This window comes from Gadus macrocephalus, chromosome 1 (assembly GCF_031168955.1).
Source record: "Gadus macrocephalus chromosome 1, ASM3116895v1".
Taxonomy (NCBI): domain Eukaryota; kingdom Metazoa; phylum Chordata; class Actinopteri; order Gadiformes; family Gadidae; genus Gadus; species Gadus macrocephalus.
Genome location: NC_082382.1, coordinates 12,227,747 through 12,237,746, shown reverse-complemented (window position 1 = coordinate 12,237,746; position 10,000 = coordinate 12,227,747). Strand labels below are relative to the sequence as shown.

Here is a 10,000-nt window from a genome sequence, read left to right as displayed (position 1 = left end):
GTTTGTGATCAGTGGCTGTCAGACCCAATTAGTCAAACCCAGAGCCTTGGTGTGAGTAGCAATCCTACGCAACCAGATCACGAGCTGACGACTAACGAGATATAGATGGGGCCGACACAACGCACTGAGAGAGGACAACACTGTGAATGAATAAACAGCAACACTGCAGGACAAACAGATAAAGACCATTGATCCAACAAAGAAAGACATCACATAGTTCCATTCAGGCCCGTCTCTTGCTGTTTACTTTTCAATTACGTTTTTTCTTATTATGTATTGTTTACAAATTTTACTTTCCTCATTTATTTCGGAGTCTGCCTGCTTGCAGAATGCCAATTCAAACACGTGTACAGAGAGAGAGCGATAAATGCTTTCCGGGGTCATAGACTCTGTGTTACAGTCTCATTCATTTCAGTGAAGGTGTCTAGACTGTCTTTGTAGGTACTGTCAAGAGAATCTTTTTTGTGCTGCACTTCAAGGCAACACAGTCTGAGGTCTCTCACATCCCCGCCCGGCCCGATCCAATAGATGACCTCACCTCATTCGCACAATTCTTATCATCGGGCTCCACGCATAAAAGGCACCGCTGAATACCACGCTGGAAATATTATTTCCCATTGCCAAACTACATTTGTGTGGGTATTATGGAGTTTGTTTTTTTACTGTGAGGGGAAAAAAAGGGAGAGCCCCAAATTCCACTTCACCTCTGACCTTGGACCTCTCTGATGCAAGTTTAATCAAAGCTAAAAGGAGAAGGACCGGCGGCTTCTGTTCTCACAGGGATCAAACCAAAGTGCACTTTGATTAAAAAAGCATCAAAAGGAAAACGCAAAAAAACACGAAATCAGCAAATACATCTTCACCGCCAATAACACGTCACCGTACAGGCTCAGCACAGGAAGGTTACACATGCAGCCGTGCTCCGTTTGAGAGTGGCCCTGGCTCCGCAGGACGCTTCCCATGTGATCCTCTCTCCGTCAGTACACTGACAACAACAGCGGCTTCGCCATGTTATCCGGGCACCGGCGTCTCCCTGAGTGATCGGCTCGCTGGCCTGCCAGCCGCCGGCGAGAGTACGGCCGTGATTGAGTGCTGCAGCGTGGGCGTAAGTGGTGGGAAGCTGGAGTTGAGAGGTGGCTGAACCCCCGTCGCGGACACGGTAGATGAGGTGGTGGTGAGGAGGAGGAGGAGGAGGAGGAGGAGGTGAAGGAGGCTACATCCATATATTGGAAGGGGGGGGCGGGGGGGTCAAAGTCCGGGCTAAGGCACTAGGCATCAGTACAGAGAGTGAAAGAGGACACACACACACACAAACAAACAGACACACACACACACACACACACACACACACACACACACACACACACACACACACACACACACAAACAAACAGACACACACACACACACACACACACACACACACACACACACACAAACACACTTTGTGAACTGACGGTTCCGGATGTCGACTGCATGTGTTTGTGCACTGGTGGACGCTAGACGCTCCCGAGCGCATAGGTTAGGACCCTCGGGGGGGGTGAGGGTGAGGCAGTGCCAGAGACACCTCTATATGCGCTATCCAAACACACGGCCGTCCGTAGTGCCTTGGAAAGCACGGAATCCAATGCAAAACCATTCAAAGGACAATCCTGAAAGGGTGCGTGCTGCACGATCGACTGTACAGTCCCACGCAGCTCCGCTTGTGAGCCAGCCCAGACGTGGATTCACGTCGCTCGTTAGAACGTTGAAGCCACTGCAGCCGACGGACAGCACTTCTCCTTAGGCCAGTGTCCCTTAGGTGTTAGTGTTACGTAACTGTGGCTGATTAAGGAATGTTATGTATCTGACGCAGATGAGCACCAGATGAGTGCGGAGCGTCGACTATTGAATGTTAATTACAGATTCTAGATGTATAATGTGTGTGATCACGTCCTCGCCCTCTTTCTCTCCCTCCCTCCTTTCAGTCTCACTCCTCTTGAAAGGTGTCGAGGAGCAGGGGGAGAGCACTGCGATGTAAAGCTGTCAACACAAAGGGAGGGGTGTGTGTGTGTGTGTGTGTGTGTGTGTGTGTGTGTGTGTGTGTGTGTGTGTGTGTGTGTGTGTGTGTGTGTGTGTGTGTGTGTGTTGCGCTCCATTAGGGCGGCTATCAGTGAGCACATGCTTTTTGCATTTGCACATGACTCCAGGGCTGTATGTATCCATACACAGTATGTCTACAGTACAGTATATAGAATGTACTGTATGTTTGTGTGTGACCGTCAGTGTGTGTAGTTGTGTGTGTTTGTGCGTGTGCGAGGGCTTGCAAACGTCTCTGCCTGTCCGCGCGCATGTGAACGCAGGCCTGTGTGTGAAGCTGTTGGAGGAGAGGAACAGCAGGGTGTGAAAGAGGACTGTGATGATGACAGGCCATGCATTATGTAACATTCACATTGCATAAGGCGCATTTGACATCCACATGCATGCACCCTTATACCATGTTCCACATTTTGCCCCCTTAATGTATTCAAGTTCCCCTGAACAGACAACACAAGGCGATTTTGTCCGTACATGTATGGACAGCGTGGACAAAGTCACACCACGCTGCCAATCAAGGGGTTTCTAGGTGGGTGTCAGTCGAGCTTCTGAAGGATGGGTTTCCGCAGAGGGAGGGGGGATGCTCTTCAACGGGCGCACATGTGAACAGCTTTGATGGTACGGTGCGTCCGTACACGGAGGCCCGTCGTTTGTGAGAGCGTGTGTGCGGCGAACGAGCCTGCTCATTAGCGCTCAGGTTCTGTGTGCTGTGGGCACACTGAAACAGTTACGTTCATGCACAGCATCAGACACATCATGCATAAACACACACACGCACACACACACACACACACACACACACACACACACACACACACACACACACACACACACACACACACACAGATCTGTCAGAGTGTGGCTGGTGACCGGTTGCCGGTTTGCCGGTTGCAAACAATGCCGACAGATCGGGGCGTTGGAGTAGCGAACAAGTGCCCTGCGTGCTTTGGTTCAACAGTCCATCGACTGAGGTTCCTGAAGTGCAAATAAAAATTCATATTTCTCTCGTGTTGTTCTTGACCCGACAGCGAGCAGCATTTCAACCCCGACTGACTCCTAGATAAAAAAGATGAACCGCTCCGTGATGTAGACATATATTTAATCTGTGTGAGTTGAGGAAGAGCAATTGCCACCCCCTCATCCGCAGCAAACCCCCCTAATGCCGCCAGCTTATACACAGACACACACACACACACACACACACACACACACACACACACACATGCATTCAAATTCATGTCGATACAACACACTGATCCGGCAAATATCAGTCAATGTCATTCCGCCACTACTCACAAAGTTACTCACTCTGTCTCACCCACTACACTTTCTAAAGCCCACAAACAGGAAATGAGCTCCCTGTGTTCTATAGGCTGCATCATGTGGAGTTAAAGACATGAGGTAGCTCTGTGAGTGTGAGATAGAGGGAGAAAGAGAGAGAGAGAGAGAGAGAGAGAGAGAGAGAGAGAGAGAGAGAGAGAGAGAGAGAGAGAGAGAGAGAGAGAGAGAGAGATTCTCACAGCCCTCCTGCCTCCTGTGTGTGCCTGACTCCATGCATGAGTGTGTTCCTGTAAAAATAGACCTCTTAAAGGGCCAGCGGCCACTCAACCGTCTCCCACAAGAGGCCTGTACTGCTTGACAGAGTGTGGGACTGTACCTTTATAAAAGAGGAAAAAAAGAAAGAGAGACTCTGAGATTGACAGCAAGAGAGCGAGAGTGAGCGGGTGAGTGAGAAAGAGAGAGAGAGAGAGAGAGAGTCAGTGAGAGAGCGGGGGTCTGGCTGAACATAGTTTATTCATTCATTCATTCTGTTCTGTAGGATTGTGATATGTATATACATATATATATATATATATATATATACATATATATATATATATATATATATATATATATACATATATATATACATATATATATATATATATATATATATATATATATATATATATATATATATATATATATATATATATATATATACATATAGGGGACATTACCAGGGACATTACAAATGTACCTGTATACTGTATATATATATATATATATATATATATATATATATATATATATATGTATATATATATATATATATATACTGTATATATATATATATATATACAGTATATAAATATATATATAATAACAGGTACATTTGTAATGTTCCTGGTTCCCCCTTAGAGATGGTGATGAATTAAGCAGAGGCTTTCTGCTTGTAGACCTGCAACCATACACGCGTGGGGGTTTGACGACAGCTGACTACAGCATTAGCCCAGAACCGGCACACACACACACACACACACACACACACACACACACACACACACACACACACACACACACACACACACACACACACACACACACACACACACACACACACACACACACACACACACACACACACACCTCACCGACACACTGCTCTAAGCTAACGTACCCCCCCCTCCCCAACCCCCGGTGCTCAACTTTGCCTCGTCATGCTACTAACAAGGGCAAATCCATACTACAAAATGGCCACCACAATTAAACAACAACAAAATAAACATTCAAACACTGAAATGGCAAAACTATTCCAATTCATGTACTAGTTTGGGAGACTAATTCCCACGCTCAATAAAATATACACTATCCGACAATACTATGATGTTGTCAAAACAAAATTTTAGTAATTTCTCATCCTTCTTGTCGAGGGAAAAGTAAGGAGAATATTTTGGTTTGTGCCCCAAACCTGTCAAGATCTTTTTTTAACATGAGAACCACTTGAACCTGTGCGAGGAGCTGTGATCTCCCTCTGCTATGGGGTGTTTGAGTCACTGCACAGCAATCATAATCAAGTATGCAAAGAAACCTATTAAAAAGCCAGGCTTGTAGAGAACGGAGCGGCTTGTGTTGAAGCTCCCTAGCAGAAGAATCTTCTACAAATTGTGTCTCTTTCAGACACAGGGGCATCTAGGGCCACACACACACATCAGAATGCTGTGGAAAGCATTGACATGCAAATTACAAATTGTGCCCTATTTGACTTGTATAACGAGTGGTCTGCCTTGTGTTTTCATGTGTGATGTGTGTGTGATGTGCGCACCCACCCACACACACACACACACACACACACACACACACACACACACACAGACACACACACACACACACACACACACACACACACACACACACACACACGCTGAACGCTGAACACAGCAGCAGAAGAAAAAAAAGGCATTCACCTGCTACATCCTCCCACTGAGTACCCGACTGCTGTCATTATAGTCATTCCAGAGTCAGCGCCACCCACCAGTCTCTCTCGCTTTCTCTCTCGCTCTCTCCTCCTTTCACTCTCTCTCCTCCTTCCTCTCTCTCCTCCTCCTCTTGCCTCCTTTCTCTTTCATTCTTTCATTCTTTCTTTCTTTCTTTCTTTCTTTCTTTCTTTCTTTCTTTCTTTCTTTCTTTCTTTCTTTCTTTCTTTCTTTCTTTCTTTCTTTCTTTCTTTCTTTCTTTCTTTCTTTCTTTCTCTTTCTCCTTCTCTCTCCCTCCCCCCTTCCATCTCTACACCCCCCCCCCCCCTCTTTCTCTCTCTCTTTCTTTTTTCCTCCCTTTCTCTCTATCTTCCTTTCTAGTCTAGGTCTCTCCCTTTCCTGGTATTTTCACCCAAGGAAAAGTAACCCCCACACCCGCAACCCCCCCCCCCCTGTCTATCTCTGGACAAGCTCTATTTCGGCCCACTGCTCTGCTCTAATTCGGAGGGTCCGGATCTTCCAACGGACGCATGTGACAAACTACTACACCTGTCTGTTCCTCGCACTCACACGAACAAACACACAACATGCATCCACAAGCAAAAGCTGACACAAACACTCTTACAGACATACACACACACACACACACACACACACACACACACACACACACACACACACACACACACACACACACACACACACACACACACACACACACACACTCAGACACACACACACACACACACACACACACACACACACACACACACACACACACACACACACACACACACACACACACACACACACACACACACTTGCATCCACAAGCAAAAGCACACACACACACACACACACACACACACATCTTTATGCACACGAACAGATGCAGACACATGCTTACACAAATGATTGTCATACATAATCAATACAATGAGACATTTATGGCCACAGCAACTTCCAGAACCAGTTGAGCAGTGTTCAGAGACTCTTTGCATGTTGTTAACTCTCTAATTTGTACACATTTCACCTAACACATATCACAAATACACGCACACACCCACACACAACCACAAACACATACACACACCCACATTATTGTGCTTGTGCTTGCACACACACACACACACACACACACACACACACACACACACACACGCACACACACGCACACACACACACACACACACACACACACACACACACACACACACACACACACACACACACACACACACTATTGTGCTTGTGCTTGCATGAATACATAAACACACACACAAACATACACGCACACACTCACACACACACACACACACACACACACACACACATACCTACTGACTCGCAAACACACGCACACACCCACACATCCACACACACACACAGTCACAGACACAGACAAATGGAGGAAGCCGTGGAGTGACATACCTCAGTGTGTGGCGGTGCGTAGTGAGCAGCAGAGGGTGTGCTCATTGGCTCCGGCAGCAGCCGCGGCAGGCGAGTAAGAATATCCAGTTTAGGGAATGCTGAACGTCTTTACCACCACTGTCTCACTTCTTCCTCTTCTTCCTCGTCCTCCCCTCTGCTGTCTCTCTCTCACCCTCTCCCTCTCTCGCTCACGCGCTCTCTCTATGTATCTATTGCTCACTATCACTTGTTCGTCCCTCCTGTGTTACTCTCTCTCTCTCTCTGCCTCCTCTCCTCACACCCTGCCCGCCTGTTTGCTCTCTCTCTCTCCCTCTCTCTCTCTCTCTCTCTCTCTCTCTCTCTCTCTCTCTCCTCTCTCTCTCTCTCGCTCTCTCTCTCTCTTACTCACACTCTCTCCCTCCCTCTCTCTCTCACTCACTCTCTATCTCTCTTGCTCTCTTTTTCCCTCTCTTTCTCTTTGACTACACTCTACAGTCACCAGCCAGCTCTCTCTGTACGATAAAGAATCCTCCCTCTTGGCTTCCCTGTCTCTGACACCCTGCTTCTTGTCCTGCCTCACAACTCCAGATCATCCCTTCTAAGCAACTCCTCTAACAGACTCTCTATCCCTTCCCAGCCGATTCTTACTCCTGTCTAATGTGCTGACTCCCTCTCTCTCTCCTCTCCTCTCTCTCTCTCCCCCTCTCTCTACCTCCCTCTCTCTGTGAGAGTGTATAATTAGACAGAGCTCAGTGGTAACAGAGCCAGGCTCATTGTAGGAAGCCTTAGCGTTGCTGCCGGGCGGCTCGTGTTTGGCTGATAGCCCAGCAGCTTCGCTCATTAACCTCCCCGGAGCTGGGGAATGGATCTGCCCATGGTGCTCTGCCATTGGACAACAGCATTAGTCCCTGGGCCAATCCCAGCCTGGGAAGTGCTTGTTAATGGTGTACTGCTGGAGATACGGGCAAAGTCAGCTGAGGCAGCCCAAGTGTTTCAGTGAGGTTTAAATGTTACATTCACCCACTTAAATACAAATGGAGTTTGTTGACTTTTTATTCCAGTGCAGTGGGAATCATGCAACGCTTTATACAAAACGCTGTACTGCACTTGTTGACACTGTACATTAAAAACAGCTCTACAATATGAGCCAAATAAATAATTGAAAGGACCCTTTTAGCTCAATCACTTGTTCATAATCGTCCTCCCTGCCGGCGTCATGTGCCTCCCGCTGCTGGAGCAGAAGAAGCCCTCCGAGGGCCGATCACACGTCTCTGTTTGGAGCGATGGGGGGAGGGCCCGGTGCAGCGGAGCACTAAGTCAGAGCCTGTTTTCACTGTAGTGGCTGGCCCAGTTCCCACACGCCAACCCACCTCCGCCCCGCCGGGACCCGTCACGCTCCCCGCTCGTTAGAGGGAAGCGCCGCAGGTGGACCTGAAGGGAAGGAGCCCTATGTTCATCGCAGCCTCCATGAACATCAAGATACCACCAAAAGACGAGTTGCGTTGGTTTTGGATTGGTCTTCTTGACCCGTGAGTCAGGCCAAACCAAAAGGGACTATCCAGGGCCTTGAAGGCAGTTGTAAAAATCTATCCTTGCATATTAGTTTAAAGGAAGTTGTTCGTAGAATTTTTGAAACAGCACACTTACACTTTGGTGCGATGTGCAGGAAACTCTGGAAGAGACGCAATGTATTTTTTGCATTCGATTTTCTTATTACATTTTTTGATTTCTTGATTTAATTAACAAATACTTTAAACTGCAGGATGCATTATTAATTAAGAGTTGTGCCACACCATTTGACTTAAACATGGTTACATAAGGCAGTTTGTCCCACATTAAACATTTACCATTGCCTTTCTATCGCATTATCACAAGAAGAGCAAGCGGTGGCACATGAGGTGAGATCGTATTCAAATTGTCAGGAATTTAATTATCGACTTGCACTTGAACCGTGAACCAAGTGGTACCACTTTACAGCACAAACACTCTATTTCCACATAACAAACTCATCAACTCAAAGACTTACATATTTAATTTTAACTGATAGAGCAGTGGTTTTGTTTGAAAATGGGGCAAGCCTAGAGAATCATATGCTATAGCTTCTGATCATAAGGCTATCAGAACAAATTCATGAAAGAGTCAGATATGAATTGAAATATCATGGGTTTGAATATGTAGCATGCACTATTTCTTCTCTTAACCTTTCCAGAACAAATATACATTCACACCCTACCCCCACCTTAGTGTAAAAAGGGGAGGGGGGGGGGATGATTCAATAGAGTAAGTGAGAGCACATGGTTTGGGTGTGTGCTTGTGTGCGTGTGTGTGGGTTTGTGTGTGTGTGTGTGCGTTCATTTGCCCTTGTGATCACGGCAAAGCCGTAAAGGATTGCAGTGTCATTTCCTCTTCTCTCCTTCTTTTTCTCCGTACGTCTCACTTCTCCATTTCCAACCGCGTCCCGTCGGCAGGGTTGTAAATAGGGCCGCAGAGCGCCTGACTCCGCGCCCCGCCGCGCTCCACCCGCGGCCCACAATGCACCACATGCAAAGGCAAGCATCAACACCGGCCATTGTTACGCCCGGAGTTCAGAGAGAGAGAGAGAGAGAGAGAGAGAGAGAGAGAGAGAGAGAGAGAGAGAGAGAGAGAGAGAGAGAGAGGATTCATGTGAATGAATCCCTTGGTCTCGGTGCGTAATTTTAGACGGCGATTCATGGCCGGGATTCACAGTTTGTATTATGATTAAAGAGTTATGAAGTGGCAATGACAACTTATGATTCATGTCTGGCCGCATTCAAATGTATTTATATATATATATATATATATATATATGTATATATTATATATATATATATATATATATATGGGGGTTTGAGTGTGGGGTTTATTAGCTGCTGGTGCACTCGGTTTTTGCGTGTGTGTGAAGTGTGCACTACACACATTAGCCTTTTGTGTTCTGCTTTGTCTTGTGCATGAGTGTGGTTGTGCGAAAGTGACTCAACCCGTATCGGATACTCCTCTACGAGTGTGTCCTCTGCTTTTTTTCCTTTTTTTTTTTCCCACTTCACACCTCCTCTCTTCTGCTATTTTTGGGCTGTGCTAGCAGAACTCGTAGCATCCACAGGATAACGTACACGTACACTCACAGACACACACACACACACACACACACACACACACACACACACACACACACACACACACACACACACAAACACACACATGCACACACACACACACACACACACACACACACACACACACACACACACACACACACAC

At 46.7% G+C, this 10,000-nt stretch overlaps 1 protein-coding gene across 1 annotated transcript in view; it reads right to left on the bottom strand.

The window, feature by feature from the left end:
• Positions 1-7,533, bottom strand: part of zmp:0000000926 (genetic suppressor element 1) — a 21,402-nt gene extending 13,869 nt beyond the window's left edge. The window contains exon 1 of the mRNA XM_060037918.1: positions 6,743-7,533. The gene's annotated coding sequence lies outside the window, so the exon portion shown is untranslated. The remainder of the gene's footprint in view (positions 1-6,742) is intronic.
• Between the last annotated feature and the right edge of the window lie 2,467 nt (positions 7,534-10,000).